We start from the raw sequence: 21,581 nt of genomic DNA, 5'->3' as shown, positions 1-21,581 counted from the left end.
TCATCAAAGTAGCTAAAGTCTGTGTTATTATTTCTCATCCTAAGGACTCATGAGCCCCACGTTGAGTGCCTCCAATCCTCATATACTATAACACGCAGGGGTGCTCAGTTTTTCTGATATCCAGTTCTAACCAGTAGTTAGTAAAAAAGCTAAATAACAATGACAAATAATAAATTTAATAAATACATTTAACCTGTGATGAACAGTAAGAAGGTGGTAACAATGGTTAATAGTGTGTACAGACTAGATAAGAGTCTGCTCTCTTGTATTCATACAAACTCTATTCTTAAGAAAGAGGCTATGTGGGGCGCCTACGCTTATTGCAGGTATGTTTAGTGTAGTCCTAACTAAAGCCTGTTGTCATGGTGTAATTAATAGTGCTCCCTTTTACTCTGAGGAATCATGCTTTGAACAATAAATTATATGTTAATTCCATTCATATCCTAAGCAGAGATCTTCACTTCAGGTTTTCTGTAATGCCTTTCATTGTATCATCACGTTTAGCTGTGGTGTAAATGGAGAATGACATGCATCTGTTGAATCAAGGTTTAAAAAATAACTGCAGCTTCTATTATTTTAATGCAATCTTTTCTGATTCAGTAATATGTTCTTATTATAGAAAAGTATAAAGGGAAACATTGGTATATTTACTCTCCTTGAGCAGAGTTAGCATTTCTACAGGAAAGTAAAATGTGTTACCTGCTATAAATAGGATGTACTGATCTGCCTCATCTCCTTGACCTCTAAATGCTGTAGTGCCTGAGGCCTCAGGCCTTTAGATAACTTTTCTTCTCTTATAAGAACTCAGGATATGCACAGCCTTGGTTAGAAATTTCAGATCTACCACTTATTAACCATTTACTTGTAACCTTGAGCAAATTAGTTAACCTCTCTGTGCTTCAGTTTCCTTGTTTATGAAAAGGGGGAAATAATAGTACCTACTTTCTATAGTTATGAGAATTAAATGAGCTAATAGTTGCAGAGCACTGAGAACAGGGCTAGAATATGTGTTCATTAAATGGCTAACTAAATTTTAAATACTTTTATATTCACTCTTCCAGTGCTTTCATTGAGTCCCAATGTTTTAAATATTATCAATATCTCAAATACTCCCACAGTTATAGCTCCAACCCAAACCTTTGCCCCAAACCAGACTTGTATACCTAACTGCCTGTTCCACATCTACTCTTAGATGTCTAATAGGCATATCAAACTATACATATTCCAAACCAAACCCCTAATCTTTCCTCCATTGCTGTACTCTAATTCAGTAAATGCTGAATCCATCCTTCCAGTTGCTTAGAATGAAATCTTTGGAATCATCTTTTGGGCAACACTTCACATTCAATTTGTAAGCAAATTCTGTTGGCTCTACATTCAAAATATATCTTGAATCTCACCATTCCCTCCACTACCACTCTGATCCAAGCTACCATTACCTCTTGCCTGAATTATTGCAAGAGCTTACACATTGCTCACCCCCAAATTGTTTAGTCTCAAAACATCTGCAAGAGTGATATTTGAAAAATATAAATGAGATCATGTCACTTCTTGGCTGAAAACAAAACAAAACAGAAAAACCTTGCAATGTCTTCCCATCTCACTTATGGTGAAAACCAAAATTCTTGGCTTTCTGGCCAATACCAAGGTGCCTGAAGGCTGGTTGTGGTGGTGAGACCTGAGGCAGGTGATGTCAGCAAGAAGGCAGAGTGGGCTGTTCCCTTTATCTCTCCCCCTTTGAACTACAGCTAAATGGATATTCATTAATCAACAGAAGATATCCACATGGCACAACAGGATGCCTGAGAGACCCATGCAGCTATACATCTGAAGGTGGATGGACTGGGCTTCTGGGAAGTAGTGGATAGGTGAGCACTCCTCGACCCATCCCTGGCAGCCTGATGTGTGTGTGCAAACACTTTCCCAGCCGAGAGTGCCCATAGTGCAGCTACAGCACTGCAAGTGGGAACGTGCCTCAGTGCGACTGTAGGAAGAGGCAAAGGCAGCCCTGGGCCTGCACACAAACCCTTCCCTGGCTGGTGGGACTGCGCACCATACCTCCACAACTTCCAGCAGAAAGGGTGGGATCAGAAACACACTTCCTGCTTCTGCCCAATGGTAGCAGGTGGAATCGGTGACCTGTTACTACCACAGATGTGCTAGCAAAGGATTAGTTCATCAAACACCGTGAGGAACTACAGCAACAATTCAGAACAGAAGGAAAATGACAAGTCTCTAGAATCCAACCCTGAAGTCACAGAAATTTACAGTCTAAATGACAGAGAATTCAAAATAGCTGTCATAAAGAAACTGAACAAGTTACAAGAAACTTCAGAAACAGAGTTCAATGAGCTCAGGAATAAAATTAATGAGAAGAGGGAATACTTCACTAAAGAGATTGAAACTCTAAAAGAAAAACAGCAGAAATTCTTGATATGAAGAACACAATTAATGAGATAAAAAATAATCTAGAATCCTTAAAAAACGGAGCAGACATTGTGGAGGAAACAGTTAGTGATTTAGAGGATAGAAATATAGAAATGCTTCAGAAATATAGAAATGTGGAGGAGGAGAGAGAACTAAGATTTTTTTTAAAAAGTAGGTATTCTTCAAGAAATATCCCACTCAATTTGGAAAAGCTACATAAGGATTGTAGGTATTCCAGAAGGAGAAGAGTGGGAGAAAGGAGTAGAGAGCTTGTTCAAAGAAATAATAGCTGACAACTTTCCAAACTGGGGGAAGGAACTGGACTTACAAATACATGAAGCCAATAGAACTCCTAATTACATCAATGCCAAAAGACGTTGTCTAAGGCATATATTAGTAAAACTGGCAAAAGGCCATGACAAAGAAAAAATATTAAGCGCAGCAAGCAGAAGAAAATAACCTACAAAGGAACTCCTATCAGGCTTTCAGTGGTTTTCTCAGCAGAAACCTTACTGGTGAGGAGAGAATGGAATGATATATTCAAAATACTGAAAGATAAAAACTTTCAGCCAAGAATACTCTATCCAGCAAAGCTATCCTTCAAATATGATGGAGAAATAAAACCTTTCCCAGATAAACAAAAATTGAGAGAGTTCATCACCACTAGACCTCCCTTATAAGAAATGATCAAGGATGCCCTCATACCTGAAACAAAAGGCAAATGTCTATAAAGCTTTGTGCAAGGAGATAAATAGACAGACAAAATCAGAAAACTGCAGCTCTCTTTCAGAACAAGGTAGCAAATATTTAATTATAACTTGAAGATAAAGGGAAGGAAAGCATCAAATGTAACTATAAACACTTCAACTTAGTCACAAACTCACAACACAAAACAGAATAATTTGTGACAAAAATAACTCAGAAGGGGAAGAGGAAAGGGATGGAACCTGCTTAGGCTAATGGAGATAAGAGGCTATCAGAAAATGGACTATCTCACCTATGATATCTTTTTTTTTTTTTTTTTTGGTGAGGAAGATTAGACCTGAGCTGACATCTGTTGCCTGTTTTCCTCTTTTTGCTTGAAGAAGATTGTCCCTGAGCTAACATCTGTGCCAGTCTTCCTCTATTTTGTATCTGGGAGGCTGCCACAGCATGGCTTGATGAGCAGTGTGTAGGTCCATGCCTGGGATCCAAACCCATGAACCCTGGGTCACCAAAGTGGAGCACATGAACTTAACCACTATGCCTCCAGGCCAGCCCCATATACAAGATATTTTATACAAACCTCGTGGTAACCACTAAACAAAAAATCAGAGCAGAATCACAATTCATAAAAAAAGAGAAAACTGAGAAAACCACCAAAATTAAATGTCAGTAAAAAATACAAAGGAAGAAGATAGAAGTAAGATGGTGGCATAGGCAGACTCTGAACTCACCTCCTCCCGCGGACACAGCCAATTTACAGCTACTCGTGGAAAAGTTACCCCTGAGACAGAACTGAAAACTGGATAAGAGGAACTTCTGCAACAACGGACAATCCTAACTGAGGTAGAAGAGGCAGAAACTCCCTTCTGGAGAGGAAAAATGCCACCTTCACAAGCCGCAGTGCCTCACGGCTGCCCGGGAGCAGCCCACAGGTACGCAGCCTCCCTGGAGGTGCGGGGCCCTGAGCCGGGGGCGCCCCCACTGTGGGCATTTTGTGGACCCAGCACAATCGAGATGAGTGGCATAATATCTGACTTTGCCAGCTACTAAAACATTGGGGACTACCCCCAGAAAAGCTGGTTCACAAAGACATTAAAACCAGCTCTTAAAGGGCCCACGCACAAACTCACCTGTTCAGAAAGCAACCTAAAATCACCAGAAAGAAAGGTGCACAGTGCTGGGGTGAAAAAAGACTCACCTAATAGGCCCTGTGTGCATCTCGGTGAGGGGTGAGACCTCTCCAGGGACTGGGACATTGGCGGCGGCCATTGTTGTGGCCTGGTGTGGGCGTGCTGGCACAGATGCCATTGGAGTTCTCCCTGGGGCCTGCTAGCCCAGGGTCTGCCCCACCCACTAGAGCACTGATTTAATCCAGCTCAGCCAGGGCAGGCAGCCCACCCTAGAGACTGGCCCCACCCAACAACAAGCCCTCAGGCAACGTGTGGGCCTGCATAGATTGGTGACTGGATTCCCTGCAGCCTGGCAACTGAGCCCACTTCAGTGGGGCAGAGCATGCACAAGGAGCAGGTGGAGACTGTGGGGCGGTGGTGGAGTGTGTGGGGCTCCCGCCGTGGAGAGACTGGGTCCACTTAGGGAGGTTGGGGCGCACACACGGGGCAGGATTATGTTGACTGTGTGTGTGGACCTGTGGGCAGCAGGGCTTGTCAGCTGCAGAAGACTTGTGCTTCTCAAAGACCCACATAGGGGGTTTGCCCCACCTTCCAAAGCCTGAAAAAATTGGGTGCTCCTGGGCCTGAGGCCAGCCCCACCCAGCTGCAATCCTCAGAGAACTGACAAGAGACCTAAAGGCTGGAGGCTTACAGCAATTGTAACGCCCTGAGCCTAACAACCTGCCACGCTGGGGGCCTACTCACTTAAAAGAAATACTGCAACACAAGCGTGGTATTAGAACTTGCAGCCAAGTGTGCTGGGGCTCCCCACACCTGATAAAGAGACTGAAGGGCCCACAACAACTACAAGCAGCTGAGCATTACAACAGCTGGCCAGGAGCATAACTCGGCCTCCCTGGGCGCCTACTGGGAGAGCAAACAGGCCACAACAGAAGGACACATGTAGCCCACATAGGGGTCACCCCTGGAACATTGAGAACTGAGGGAAACACACGGCAGGCCTCCTAAGCCATCACTTACATAAGGTCACCTATCCAAGAGCAGGAGACGTAGCTGACCTACCTAATACGTAGTCACAAGCACAGGGAAAGAGGCAAAATGAGGAGGCAAACGAATACATTCCAAGTAAGGGAACAGGACAAAACCCCAGAAAAGGAACTAAGTGAAACAGAAATGAGCAACCTACCCAACAGAGAGTTCAAACTAAGAGTGTTAAGGATGCTCACTGATCTGGGGAGAAGAATAGATGAACTCAGTGAGAATGTCAACAAAGAAATGGAAGATATAAAAAAGAACCAATCAGAAATGAAGAATACAATACTTGAAATGAAAAATTCACTAGAGGGACTCAAAAGCAGAGTAGAGGATACAGAAGAACGGATCTTTGAGCTGGACGAAAGACTAGAAGAAATTACCCAAGCTGAACAGGTAAAAGAGAAGAGAATTAAAAAGAGTGAGGACAGTCTAAGGGACCTCTGGGACAACATCAAGCGCACTAACATCCGTGCTATAGGTGTCCCGGAAGGAGAAGAGTGAGACAAAGGGGCAGAGAATCTATTTCAAGAGATAATAGATGAAAACTTCCCTAACCTAAGGAAGGAAACAGACATCCAGGTACAAGAAGCACAGAGAGCCCCAAACAAGATAAACCCAAAGAGGGCCACACCAAGACACATCCTAATCAAAATGTCCAGAATTAAAGATAAAGAGAGAATCCTAAAAGCTGCAAGAGAAAGTCAAGTTATATACAAAGGAAACCCCATAAGGCTATCAGCTGACTTCTCAGCAGAAACCTTACAGGCTAGAAGAGAATGGCATGATATATTTAAAGTGCTAAAAGGAAAAAACTTACAGCCAAGAATACTCTACCCAGCAAGGTTATCATTCAAAATGGAAGGAGAGATAAAAAATTTCCCAGACAAGCAAAAATTAAAGGAGTTTGTCACCAAGAAACCAGTGCTATAAGAAATGTTAAAGGGACTGATTTAAGGGGAAAAGAGAAGACCACAAATAGGAAAAATTATCTATTTCCATGATAAGAGGGTAATGGATACAAATGCACAAAAAAGAGGTTAGATATGATATCAAAAACATAAAAGGAGGGAGGAGGGGAGTTAAGAGTACAGCTTTCAGACAGAGGTCCAACTAGAGAGACCATCAATTCTGTATAGAAGAAGGAAGGAACAGAGAAGGACCACTAAAACACTGAGAAAAAAAAAGTTAAAAAATGGCAGTAAGTACATACTTATCAACAGCTACTTTAAACATTAATGGACTAAATGCTCCAACTAAAAGGCATAGGGTGGCTGACTGGATAAAAAAACAAGACCCATATATATGCTGCATACAAGAGACACACTTCAGACCTAAAGACACTCACAAACTGAAAGTGAAGGGATGGAAAAAGATACTCCATGCAAATGGCAATGAAAAGAAAGCTGGGGTAGCAATACTCATATCAGACAAAATAGACTTTAAAACAAAAACTGTAAAAAGAGACAAGGTCATTACATAATGATCAAGGGAACAATCCAACAAGAGGATATAACACTTGTAAATATCTACGCACCCAATGTAGGTGCACGTAAATATATAAAGCAATTATTAACAGACATAAAAACAGAAATAGACAGTAACACAATAATAGTAGGGGACTTTAACACTCCACTTACACCAACGGATAGATCATCCAAACAGAAGATCAATAAGGAAACATTGGCCTTAAATGATACACTAGAACAGATGGACCTAGTAGATATATACAGAGCATTCTATCCAAAAACTGAAGAATACACATTCTTTTCAAATGCACATGGAACATTCTCCAGGATTGATCACATATTAGGCCACAAAACAAGTCTCCATAAATTTAAGAAGATTGAAATAATACCAAGCATCTTTTCTGACCACGACGGTATGAAACTAGAAATCAAATATATGAAGAAAATCAGAAAAGCCACAAATACGTGGAGATTAAACAAAATGCTACTGAACAACGACTGGGTTAATGAAGAAATCAAAGAAGAAATCAAAAAATACCTGGAGACAAATGAAAATGAAAATACGACATGCCAGAATTTATGGGATACAGCAAAAGCGGTTCTAAGAGGGAAGTTTATAGCAATACAGGCCTATCTCAACAAATAAGAAAAATCTCAGATAAACAATCTAACAATGCACCTAAAGGAACTGGAAAAAGAAGAACAAACAAAGCCCAAAATCAGTAGAAGAAGGGAAATAATAAAAATCAGAGCAGAAATAAATGCAATAGAGACCAAAAAAACAATAGAAAAAATTAATAAAACCAAGAGCTGGTCCTTTGAAAAGATAAACAAAATTGACAAGCCTTTAGCTAGTCTCACCAAGAAAAAAAAGAGAGAAGGCACAAATAAGTAAAATCAGAAATGAAAGAGGAGAAATTACAACAGACACCTCAGAAATACAAAAGATTATAAGAGACTACTATGAAAAGCCATATGCCAACCAATTCGACAATCTGGAAGAAATGGATAAATTCTTAGAATCATACAACCTTCCAAAACTGGATCAAGAAGAAGTAGAGAATTTGAATAGACCAATCACCAGTAAGGAGATTGAAACAGTAATCAAAAACCTGCCCAAAAATAAAAGTCCAGGACCAGACGGCTTCCCTGGTGAATTCTACCAAACATTCAAAGAAGACTTAATATGTATCCTTCTCAAACTCTTCCAAAAAATTGAGGACGAGGGGAAGCTCCCTAAGTCATTCTATGAAGCCGACATTTCCCTGATACCAAAACCAGACAAGGACACCACAAAAAAAAAGAAAACTACAGGCCAATATCACTGATGAACATCGATGCAAAAATCCTCAACAAAATACTAGCAAATCGCATACAACAATACATTAAAAAGATTATACACCATGATCAAGTGGGATTTATTCCAGGTATGCAGGGATGGTTTAACATTCCCAAATCAATCAACGTGATACACCACATTAATAAAATGAAGAACAAAAATCACATGATAATCTCAATAGATGCAGAGAAAGCATTTGACAAGATACAGCATCCATTTATGATAAAAACTCTGAATAAAATGGGTATAGAAGGAAAGTACCTCAACATAATAAAGATCATATATGAGAAACCACAGCTAATATCATCCTCAATGGTGAAAAACTGAAAGCTATCCCTCTAAGAAGAGAAACCAGACAAGGATGCCCACTCTCACCACTCCTATTTAACATAGTACTGGAAGTCCTAGCCAGAGCAATCAGGCAAGAGAAAGAAATAAAAAGGATCCAAATTGGAAAAGAAGAAGTGAAACTGTCACTATTTGCAGATGACATGATTTTATATCTAGAAAACACTAAAGAATCCACCAGAAAACTTTTAGAAGCAATAAACGAATACAGTAAAGTTGCAGGATACAAAATCAACATACAAAAATCAGTTGCATTTCTATACACTAACAACGAAGTAGCAGAAAGAGAAATTAAGAATACCATCCCATTTACAATTGCAACAAAAAGAATAAAATACCTAGGAATAAACTTAACCAAAGAGGTGAAAGATCTGTACACCGAAAACTATAAAACCTTGCTGAAAGAAGTTGAAGAAGACACAAAGAAATGGAAAGATATTCCGTGCTCTTGGATTGGAAGAATTAACATAGTTAAGATGTCCATACTTCCTAAAGCCATCTATAGATTCAATGCAATCCCTATCAACGTTCCAACAACATTTTTCACAGAAATAGAACAAAGAATCCTAAAATTTATATGGAACAACAAAAGACCCCGAATAAGTAAAGGAATCCTGAGAAAAAAGAACAAAGCTGGAGTTATCACACTCCCTGATTTCAAAATATACTACAAAGCTATAGTAACCAAAATAGCATGGTACTGGCACAAAAACAGACACACAGATCAATGGAATAGAATCGAAAGCCCAGAAATAAACCCACGTATCTATGGACAGCTAATCTTTGACAAAGGAGTCAAGAACATACAATGGAGAAAAGAAAGTCTCTTCAACAAATGGTGTTGGGAAAACTGGATAGCCATATGCAAAAAAATGAAAGTAGACTCTTACCTTACACCATACACAAAAATTAACTCAAAATGGATTAAAGACTTGAATGTAAGACTTGAAACTATGAAACTTCTAGAAGAAAACATAGGCAGTACGCTCTTCGACATCGGTCTTAGCAACATATTTTCAAGCACCATGTCTGACCGGGCAAGAGAAACAATAGAAAAAATAAACAAATGGAACTACATCAAAGTAAAATTCTTCTGCACAGCAAAGGAAACCATCAACAAAACGAAAAGACAACCTAACAATTGGGAGAAGATATTTGCAAACCATACATCTGATAAGGGCTTAATCTCCAAAATATATAAAGAACTCATGCATCTCAACAACAAAAAAACTAACAACCCAATTAAAAAATGGGCAAAAGACCTGAACAGACATTTCTCCAAAGAAGATATACAGATGGCCAACAGACACATGAAAAGATGTTCAAAATCATTAACTATCAAGGAAATACAAATCAAAACTACAATGAGATATCACCTGATGCCCGTCAGAATGGCTATAATTAACAAGACAGGAAACAACATGTGTTGGAGAGGATGTGGAGAGAAGGGACTCTCATACATTGCTGGTGGGAGTGCAAACTGGTGCAGCCACTATGGAAAACAGTATGGAGATTCCTCAAAACATCAAGGATAGAACTACCATATGATCCAGCTATTCCACTGTTGGGTATTCATCCAAAGAACTTGAAATCACCACTGCATAAAGATACATGCACCCCTGTGTTCACTGCAGCATTATTCACAATAGCCAAGACTTGGAAGCAACCTAAGTGCCCATCAAGGGAAGAATGGATAAAGAAGTTGTGGTATATATACACAATGGAATACTACTTAGCCATAAGAAACAATGAAATCCAGCCATTTGTGACAACATGGATGGACATTGAGGGTGTTATGCGGAGTGAAATAAGTCAGAGGGAGAAGGTCAAATACTGTATGATTTCCTTCATTAAGTAGTAGATAACAATAACAATAAACAAACACATAGAGACAGAGATTGGATTGGTGGTTACCAGAGGGGAAAGGGGAGGGAGGAGGGCGAAAGAGATAATTCGGCACGTGTGTGTGGTGATGGGTTGTAATTAGTATTTGGGTGGTGAACATGATGTAATCTATGCAGAAATAGAAGTATAATGATGTACACCTGAAATTTATACAATGTTATAAACCAATGTTACTGCAATAAACAAAAAATTAAAAAAAATACAAAGGAAGAGAAACAGTGGAAATACAGAACAACTGGAAAACAGGAGATAAAATGGCAGTATTAAGCCTGTATATATCAAAAATCACTCTAAATGTAAATGGATTGAATTCTCCAATCAAAGGACACAGAGTAGCTGGATGGATTAAAAAACAAGACCCAAAAATATGCTGCCTCCAGGTAACACATCTCAGCTCTAAAGACAAACATAGGCTCCGAGTGAAGGGATGGAAGATGATGTTCCAAGCAAATGGCAAACGAAAGAAAGCAAGTGTTGCCATACTTATATCAGACAGAGCAGACTTCAAGATAAAAAAGACAATGAGAGACAAAGAGGGGCAGTATATAATGATAAAAGGGACTTTCCGCCAAGAGGACATAACAGTTAGGAATATATATGCACCTAACACAGGAGCACCAAAGTATATAAAGCAACTAGTAACAGACATAAAGAGAGAGATTATCAGCGACACAATAATAGTAGGGGACCTCAACACCCCACTTACATCAATGGATAGATCATTTAGACAGAAAGTCAACAAGGAAATAGTGGATTTAAATGAAACATGTAATCAGATAGACTTAATAGATATATATAGGGCATTCCATCCAAGAACAGCAGAATACACATTCTTCTGAAGTACACATGTACATTCTCAAAGGTAGACTGTATGTTGGGAATCAAGGCAGCCTCAATAAATTTAAGAAAACTGAAATCAGATCAAGCATCTTTTCTGACCACAATGCTATGAAACTAGAAATCAGCTACAAGGAAAAAGCCAGGAAAGTCACAAATATGTGGAAACTAAACAAAATGCTACTGAACAACCATTGGATCAATGAATAAATTAAAGGAGAAATTAAAAAATACGTGGAGGCAAATGAACATGAAAACACAATATACCAAAATCTATGGGATGCAGCAAAAGCAGTTATAAGAGAGAAATTCATAGCAATACAGGCCAACCTCAATAAACAAGAAAAATCTCAAATAAGTAATCATAAACTGCACCCATCAGAACTAGAAAAAGAATAACAAACAAAGCGCAAGGCAGCAGAAGGAGGGAAATAATAAAAATCAGAGCAGAAATAAATTGAGACTGAAAAAACAGTAGAAAGGATCAATGAAACTAAGAGCTGGTTCTTTGAAAAGATAAACAAAATTGACAAATCAGTATCTAGACTCTCTAAGAAAGAAGAGAGAAAGCTCAAATAAATAAAATCATAAATGAAAGAGGGGAAATTACAATGGATACCACAGAAATACAATGGATTATAAGAGAATACTATGAAAAATCATATGCCCACAAATTGGATAACCTAGAAGGAATGGATAAATTCTTAGACTCATACAACCTCCCAAAACTGAATCAAGAAGAAATAGAGAATCTGAATAGACCAATCACTAGTAAAGAGATTGAAACAGTAATCCAAAACCTCTCAAAAACCAAAAGTCCAGGACCAGATGGATTCTCTGGTGTATTCTACCAAACATTCAAAGAAGATTTAATACCTATTCTTCTCAAACTATTCCAAAAAATTGAAGAAGATGGAACTCTTCCTAACTCATTCTATGAGGCCAACATTACCCTGATACCAAAACTGGGCAAGGACAACACAAAGAAGGAAAATTACAGGCCAATATCACTGATGAACATAGATGCAAAAATCCTCAACAAAATATCAGCAAACCAAATGCAGCAATACAGTAAAAGGATCATACACCATGATCAAGTGGGATTTATACCAGGGATGCAGGGATGGTTCAACATCTGCAAATAAATCAGTGTGATACACCATATTAACAAAATGAGGAATAAAAACCATATGATCATCTCAATAGATGCAGAGAAAGCATTTGACAAGATCCAACATCCATTTATGATAAAAACTCTGAAGGAAATGGGTATAGAAGGAAAGTGCCTCGATATAATAAAGACCATATATGACAAACCCACAGCCAACATCATACTCAGTGGTGAAAAACTGAGAGCCATCCCTCTGAGAACAGCAGCAAGACAAGGGTGCCCACTCTCACCACTCCTGTTTAACATAGTACTGGAGGTTTTGGCCAGAGCAATTAGGCAAGAAAAAGAAATAAAAGGAATCCAAATTGGAAAGGAAGAAATGAAACTCTTGCTGTTTGCAGGTGATATGATTCTCTATATAGAAAACTCTAAAGAATCCATCAGAAAACTATTAGATATAATCAACCACTGCAGGGTACAAAATCAACTTACAAAAATCAGTTGCATTTCTATACACTAACAATGAACTAGCAGAGAGAGAAGTCAAGAATACAATCCCATTTACAATCGCAACAAAAAGAATAAACTATCTCATAATAAGTTTAACCAAAGAGGTGAAAGACCTATACATTGAAAACTATAAGACATTATTGAAAGAAATTGAAGGAATATACAAAGAAATGGAAATGTATTCCATGCTCATGGATTGGAAGAATAAATATAATTAAAATGTCCATATTACCTAAAGCAATCTATAGATTCAATGAATCCCAATGACATTCTTCACAGAAATAGAACAAAGAATCCTAAAATTTATATGGAACAACAAATGACCTCGAATAGCCAAAGCAATCCTGAGAAAAAAGAACAAAGCTGGAGGCATCACAATCCCTGATTTCAAAATATACCACAAAGCTATATTAATCAAAACAGCATGATATTGGCACAAAAACAGACACATAGATCAATGGAACAGAATTGAGAATCCAGAAATAAAACCACACATACACAGACAGTTAATCTTTGACAAAGGAGCCAAGAACATGCAATGGAGAAAGGAAAGTCTCTTCAATAAATGGTGTTGGGAAAACTGGACAGCCACTTGCAAAAGAATGAAAGTAGGCCATTATCTTACACCATACACAAAAATTAACTCAAAATGGATTAAAGACTTGAATGTAAGACTGAAATCAGAAAACTCCTAGAGGAAAATATAGGAAGTACACTCTTTGACACTGATCTTAGCAGCATCTTTTCCAATACTATGTCTACTCAGGCAAGGGAAACAAAAGAAAAAATTAATAAATGGGACTACATCAAAATGACAAGCTTCTGCAAGGCAAAGGAAACCATGAACAAAACGAAAAGACAACCTATCAACTGGGAGAAAACATTTGCAAATCATATATCCAACAAGGGGTTAATTTCCAAAATATATAAAGAACTTAAACAACTCAACAACAAAAAAACAAACAACCTGATCAAAAAATGGGCAGAGGATATGAACAGACATTTTTCCAAAGAAGATATACAGATGGCCAACAGGAACATGAAAAGATGTTCAACATCACTAATTATTAGAGAAATGCAAATCAAAACTACAATGGGATATCACCTTAAACGCCTGTCAGAATGGCTATAATTACCAAGACAAAAAATAACAAATTTTGGAGAGGATATGGAGAAAAGGGAACCCTCATGCACTCCTGGTGGGAATGCAAACTGGTGCAGCCACTATGGCAAACAGTATAGCGATTTCTCAAAAAATTTAAAATAGAAATACTATATGATCCAGCTATTATTCCATTACTGTGTATTTATCCAAAGAACTTAAAATAAACAATTCAAAGACACTTATGCACCCCTATGTTCATTGCAGCATTATTCACAATAGCCAAGATGTGGAAGCAACCCAAGTGCCCTTCTACAGATGAATGGATAAAGAAGACGTGGTATATGTATACAATGGAATACTACTCAGCCATAAAAAACACAAAATCATCCCATTTGCTACAACATGGACAGACCTCGAGGGTATGATGTGAAGCAAAAGAAGCCAGACAGAGAAAGACAAATACTGTGTGATTTCACTCATATGTCAAAGATAAACAAACTCATGGATAAAGAGAATAGATTAGTGGTTACCAGAGGGAAGGAGGTTGGGGGAGATGGACAAAAGGGATGCACATATGTAAGGTGACAGGTGTCAGGTTGGTAGATTGAACTCCGTCATGAAAGAAGTATGTACATTATGTAAATAAGCAATTGCTACATATAAGTCCTCTTCCTCCTCACTCTTCCTAGCCAGCCAGTTGTTGAACATTTACCAGCACACTGTTGGAATTTTGTTTCTTTTGCACACTGCTGTACTGAGGACTAACAATAGTATCTGGCATAGGGTAGACTGTCACCAAATATTTGCTTAATGAATGAATGAATGAATGATGTATGTTTGGTTTATGTAATCAATTGCAACTGTGATAGTGCTCTGGTGGAAAATGAGCAGGCCTGAATTTCTGGGTAGAATATCTAGGCCCTACTAATTGCAAGCTGTGTAACTGTGAGCTATTTCCTCCATGATCCTAGCCATTTACTACAGTCATTAACACTTAAAAAACAAACCACGAGAGCCAACCCTGATAGCCTAGTGGTTAAAGTTTGGTACGCTCCCCTTCAGTGGCCTGTGTTTGCTTCCTGGACCACACCACGCGTCTGTCAGTAGCCATGTTGTGGTGGTGCCTTGCATAGAAGAACTAGAAGGACCTACAACTTAGCCTCCATGTACATATACAACTATGTACTGGAGCCTTGGGGAGGGGGAAAAGCACAAACATAAAACTAAGTTCACGTTTTACGTATTTCAAGATTAAATCTGAACTTCAAAAATTATCAATAAAAAAAATCTTAAAACTTCAGCTATTTTTTTTTTAATCCAAAGTCATTGTGTAGGTTGATGTTATTTTTTAAATCAGCTTCCAACATTTGGGTACAGATGCAGAATGTCTATTTCCAGTCAGAGTTTTTTTAAAGCAAAGAAATAAAGAGAAGAAGTAAAATATGAACTTTCTTAATGACTCTGAATTTTTTTGCTTACTATGAGCTTTTGGTACCTAGAAAATATACATACATATTCTATAACTTAAACAAAAATCTAAAAATATCATAGAAAGCAGAATGTTTCTAGTTGTGACTCAGAGTATTTTATTTACTTTCCGTGTAGAATTTTTATTTGATAATAACATTTATTTTTTTCTTTCCTGTAGCTCTGTGCCTCATTTACTGCAATAGCAAGTTAAAGAAAATAGTGTACTTATTTTTAGAGGCAGGATGATCTACTGGGGTTTACTTTCAATCTATGTTCTTTGGAAGCTTCTCATTTCATGAGCCATCTCACGCATCTTTGATACGCTGTGGTGTTTAACCCGATCACCAGCAGGGTTAGGCTGCTCCCAACTTCTCGCCACACAGACAATGCACAAAGACCCTTAGTAACTTGTGAACAATTAGTGATCAATTGTATCCAGAATGCAGGTCTCTTATCTTGATTTGTCGCTTTTTTCATTATGTCATATTTCTAATTTTTTCACCGTTACCAATAAGAAATCACAGAAAATGTGGAAAATAAGATTGCCCAGATAGTAATTTATCAACAGAAAATATGTGCATTATCTGTAATAGTATTAACCTTATTTATTTATTTATTTTTTTGGTGAGAAAGATTCGCCCTGAGCTAACATCTGTGCCAATCTTCCTCTATTTGGTATGTGGGTCGCCGCCACAGCATGGCCACCCATGAGTGGTGTAGGTCTGTGCCTAGGAACCAAACCCAGGCCACACCAAACTTAACCACTAGGCCACGGGGCCAACCCCTATTAACCTTATTTCTTAATTGAATTTTTGAAGGTCATGACATTCATTGAAACTTTTAGCTATTCCTATTAATTTGTTTTTTTTTTAAAAAAAAACTCCATTAAGCAGCTTTTGCAGGCAAGAGGTTACTTCTTATATTCCGGGGAGAAATTTGTCTTTGTAATGTTAGACAATAAAAGAATAATCCTTAGGGGCTGGCCTGGCGGCATAGTGGTTAAGTTCGCGAGCTCTGCTTTGGCTGCCTGGGGTTCGCAAGTTTGGATCCTGGGCGTGGACCAGCACACTGCTGGTCAAGCCATGCTGTGGTGGCATCCCATATAAAGTAGAGGAAGATGGGCACAGATGTTAGCCCAGGGCCAGTCTTCCTCGGGAAAAAGAGGAGGATTGGCACCAGATGTTAGCTCAGAGCTAATCTTCCTCACACACACACACAAAAGAATAATCTTTAGTTTGCACTGATATGAATCCTTTACAAAATATAGACCTACAGGGAGTTGAAGCAAGAACTCTTGATCCTCCTGCGAAATAGGTAAGCCTTCTTAGCCTTCCTTTCTCAATTGAACAAAGAAGTACAGAGCTGTTAAATTTCACTGTATGAATTAAAAAATTCTGTGAAAAGTGCTATTTTTGAAACTCTGCCATGCTGAACAGATGAGTCAGGGTTTTACCCAGGGAATATATACACAGAGAGGTAATGTGTGTTGCAAACCACGTGTACACCTACTGGTGTCCACAGCATTTATCACATCCTGATGTGCAGTACCATTAGTTGTACAGGTTTGTGTTTTCCCCACTCATGGTGATTGCCTTGGGGGCAGAACCAGGGCATCCTTGACTGCCAAGCCCAGAAATCTATCTTAATTCAGTAAATGTTCAATAAATGCTTTTTGAATAAAAGAAGGTAAATAAGAACTCAGAAAAACACCAGTTTCCGAGTAGAAATTTGTTTGCTTGCCTTTCAAAATCAAGTCAACTTCTCAACATCTTAACATCTTATAAGTGTGTATTAATAGACTTAATTGCTATTTGGTTATTTTGCTAATAACAAATCAGTGTTAACCTAACATTTATCTAAAAGTTGTTGACTTATTGTTCCTTTTAAATGTTTGAATTGTATGAATCATTTAAATGATTTCTTGATTTTCATAAAGCCTGAGATACAGAGGGCTCAAATTAATGAGTCAACAGTTTTAAGTTTAAGTAGCACTAGAAATAAAGGGACTGAGCTCAGTGGGCTTCTTTTTGGCTATGTCACAGAAACTCTTCATGCCTCCTTACGTTTTCTATGCAAGAAAATATCTACACGTTGACTGATTGATTATTGATTGATTCTACCATTCATTTACTCAACACATCTTTACTGAGGACCTATAATATGTACCTGTAACTTGTTGAAATTAGGGATACAGGATAGGGATATGGGTACTTCCCTCAAAGACCACACTGCCTCGTCTAAAGCACAGCAGAGAGTGGCTAGGCCTGTAAGCGTAAGGAACACCTATTCCTCTTTGAGTTCAAGACCTCGGCAAGAACCATGGGCTAAACAATAGTAAGTCAGAAAAAACCCAAAACCCCAAATACTTATCGAATGCTTCTATATGGGAAGACTTCACTAAGATCTTACCTTATTTCATCTTCACAACACCATTAATTATCAGGAGACAGAATCCAATTATGTTTTATTCCAGAGTTGGAAATCTCAACCATTATACTAGAAGGTCTTTCCCTAGTCCCATTATGAACTTCTTGAAATCTTCTATTGAGGAGCAGAGTTTTGACTGAAGAGAGTAGCATGCAAAGAAGCCTAAGATATTGGTCACCAGCAGGAAAAAAAGAAGACTTTTATATAAATTTCAAAAGATGATTGTGATATATAAGGTCTAAAATATTACTGGGGACATGGTAAAAAGAGCAGTCTCATTGTGGAGTTCTTATTGTCAAAACTGCTCTTCAATATTTTTGGAATTCTTACTGTTTTTTGATATAGCACCTTGTTAGATATGACTTTTTTTTTTTAGTTAAAGCAATTTTTTTCTTAATTGACATAAAATATTACTAGATGACTGGTTAATTAAATTTTATCTTGTCACTCTAATCTCTGGATAATAAAAGCACTTTGTGTGTATACGTAATAATTTTCCTAGCCACAGGTGATGGCTGGTCTAAATAAATGAAAACTTACTCTTTAGCAAAATTACTGATAACTTCAGATTTATTATTATTTTTTCTTACAATGTTTTCCTCTTTCAATATTTGGAAATTCCAGGATACTTGCAAACATTTTATGGGCTGCATTAGCTTTTTAGAGCCTTTTATAAACCTGGAAACTAGTAAACCAGAGAATTCATAAAAATAGGTATTCCGGAATACCCATTGAATGGTTTAGTTTTAAGTAATATGTTCAGATTACTAGTATCTAGGGAGTTTAAAAAATATCATTAAACCTGGTTCCAGGATTATATTAAAAACAGTTCTTTGCTTTTAAGGCATTTCGAATTTTAAGTAACTTGATTTCTTCAACTTGTTTTATTTGATGAGTGTATGATATTTCTATTTTAAAGACTTTGAAAATATTCAATTAAAATTTTTACACTTTATCAGATGGCCACCTTAGGTGGAAAGAAGACTTTTATACCAACATTGGGGACTAGAGCATCAAAGGAGAAGATGTTTTGATGGGGTAGGGCAAAGGAAAACATATATAATCTAACAGGGAAATTCAACATCATTTTTGGTAGTCTGTGAAATAAATGGCATTGTTTGTATATTTTAGATTTTTGGAGAGATTGTCTGCCACCCCAAAACACTAAATTTAGACACTGACTTCATATAAATATGGTTTAAGGAAATCAGTAGATTGATCATGGATATATTTGAAGGTCTTGGTGTTTTTGTAAATGAATGGCTATGGTTTTGAGATATGAACTGATAAACTTTTCCTTTAGTAGTTTAGTTTTTCATGTTACAGGGAAAGAGAAATTTTTACTTTAGCTTCTCCTTTTAAGGGGTTTCCTCTCCTGTGTATTATTTAAGGAAGCCCAACTCTGACTTTCTTCTACATTTTCTTTGACACATGGCATTTAATTTTGCATTCATTTTCTAAAATCCCAATATATATGCTTTAGTGCATGGACTGTCTGTGGGTAAATCATTAAAGACATAGCAAACATTATTGTAAAAACATGGCACATCTTGAACCACGAAATAAATCACTGAGATATCTATACTATCAGGATAATAACCAACCTATACATTTTTATGATTGAATGTTTCATGTTGCTTGACAATAGTTTTTTTCCATATGCCCATATGTGAAGGTGGCTATAGCAAATTTCAAGAGTAAATTTTATGTCTTATACATTGGGCAGGTTTTTTCCAAAGATTTATTAAGTAATTATTTCAGTAAATGAATAGATTAAGTTATGCTACTAAAGATTAACTCACAAAAAATGTAAAGGTCTTAAAATTTGGCTCTGCAATGAGGATCTTTTCCATATTGGTTGACTGTGGGTATGTGTTTGGTTTGCTTGAAACACAAAAAGGTCAAACTTGACTTCTTGTTGAATGGTCTTAAGTTGAATGTAAATGTGGCTTAATATTATGAGTTTAATTACGGTTGAGGTATTGATTAAATTAAATGAAGTTATTGCTTATATTTTTCCAAATAGTTGTGCTGTAAAATATCCCAGAATTATCTGTGTTGTTTAGTGTATGGTTAATCACACTCTATAAGAAAAGCATTGACTTGTGGATTTCATTTTGATCTAGCTAGTGTTCTTAAGTAATCAACTAATTCCTTAAATGCACCGTTTAATTCTATTATCCTTCTGATTTGAGGCTTTCAAAAATATATTAAGTGATAATTTTGCTTTTTTGCAGCAGTATTATCTGAGCTTGAGGTGCACGATAAGCAAAGGCTGAATTTTTCAGTAGGTTAAGAAGAATAATACCTGCTTTGGTTCTGAGTTCAAAAATCAGTTCCAATCTGGAATGTGTCATTCAACTCTTCTTTTGTTCATCTTCTCTAAACGTGTATATTTATTTGATTATATGCTCTGTATATCTCTAACTCACTCCAAAAAGGTTCAAGGAAGCTACAAAAGTGCATATTCAAAGACATGAAAACCAAGACTTTGGAGAACATGGAACTACTAAACTTAGGTACTAATTAGATCTTTTTATAATTGTGCAATGAGAGAATGATAATAATATAATCATATAAGATTTAAGAATAATACTCTTCACTGTGTAAATCAAAACAAGGCTTTAGTGTTCCATGTTCTTAAATGTAGCATTTGATAAACTCTAATTTTCCCTTCTGAAAATACAAAGACATATTTTAAAGATGTCAGTGAAATCCAGATAACTCACTTTAAACATTTTGATTCCTAAATGACTTTTCACTCTCCTTATGATGAAACATAACCTCTTACTCCCACCCTGAGAAAGTGTTTTTTTAAAAATTAACTATCATCTATTAACCTCAAAATTTTATCCTCTCTTGATTATATAACATCACATATTATTGCCTATTTTATACTTTTTTCTTTATTGTAGACAAATTGAGAATATGTAGATCAAAAGTGTAGAATTCAGCATGCTTAGTAGTAGGTAAGATCGTTGTGACACTGAAGCCAGCATTCCAAGTTTGATCTTCTAAGGGACAATTTAATATTAAACTCCATGAGGGGAGGAGCTTTATATTCTCTGTACCTAGAACATTGCTTAGCACATTGTAAGACCAAAATAAATATTTGTTGAATGCAAAACGTACTGAAGTAATAGGTAGACCTCAAATCTCAGGGATTTATCAGAACAAAAGATTATTTCCTGTTATAGAAAGTCTAGTACAGGTTAGCAAGGGCTCTCCTCTATCTCATGACTCAGCACTTTTGGCTTCTGCCACCTTGTGACCCAGGATTTAGGCTCTTGCCCTCTTGTGATGTGCCAGCTAAGACACTGGAGTGTGGAAAGAGGGGGATTGTGAAGGCACATCCCGTAAATACCTCTGCATTTAGGTGACACCTGTCACTTCTGCTTGTAGTCCATTGGCCATAAATAGTCACATTGCCCCAACAGAACTGCAAGGGAGGCTGAGAAATGTGGTGGAGCACATGGATATTCACAGATCACTGTCTCTACCACAAGTGTCAAAACACAGAATAAGTATTTTATTACCTGAACATTCTGAACCCGTTTGGTTATGTGTTGATTTTATAGCAGTATCATGGTGCTTTGGGATGGCGCTATGGCTCAGGCTAACTTTTGGTTAAAAACATTATAAAACTACTAATTAGCCATGTGTCTTTAAATGGTATCTAATTTCTCAGTAATAATGATAATAATTATAGTAATAATAATAATAATAAACTTTGAGAGTTTCCTATAAGCTTATACCATGCTAAGAG

General features: G+C 37.3%; 1 protein-coding gene across 2 annotated transcripts in view; it reads left to right on the top strand.

The window, feature by feature from the left end:
* MAPK10 (mitogen-activated protein kinase 10) overlaps positions 1-21,581 on the top strand; it is a 310,127-nt gene that overhangs the window by 150,126 nt on the left and 138,420 nt on the right. The window lies entirely within an intron of this gene.

Source organism: Diceros bicornis, chromosome 8 (assembly GCF_020826845.1).
Source record: "Diceros bicornis minor isolate mBicDic1 chromosome 8, mDicBic1.mat.cur, whole genome shotgun sequence".
NCBI classification, from domain to species: Eukaryota; Metazoa; Chordata; class Mammalia; order Perissodactyla; family Rhinocerotidae; genus Diceros; species Diceros bicornis.
Note: the sequence above shows the minus strand (reverse complement) of the source record. Positions and strands in the feature narration are given on the sequence as shown.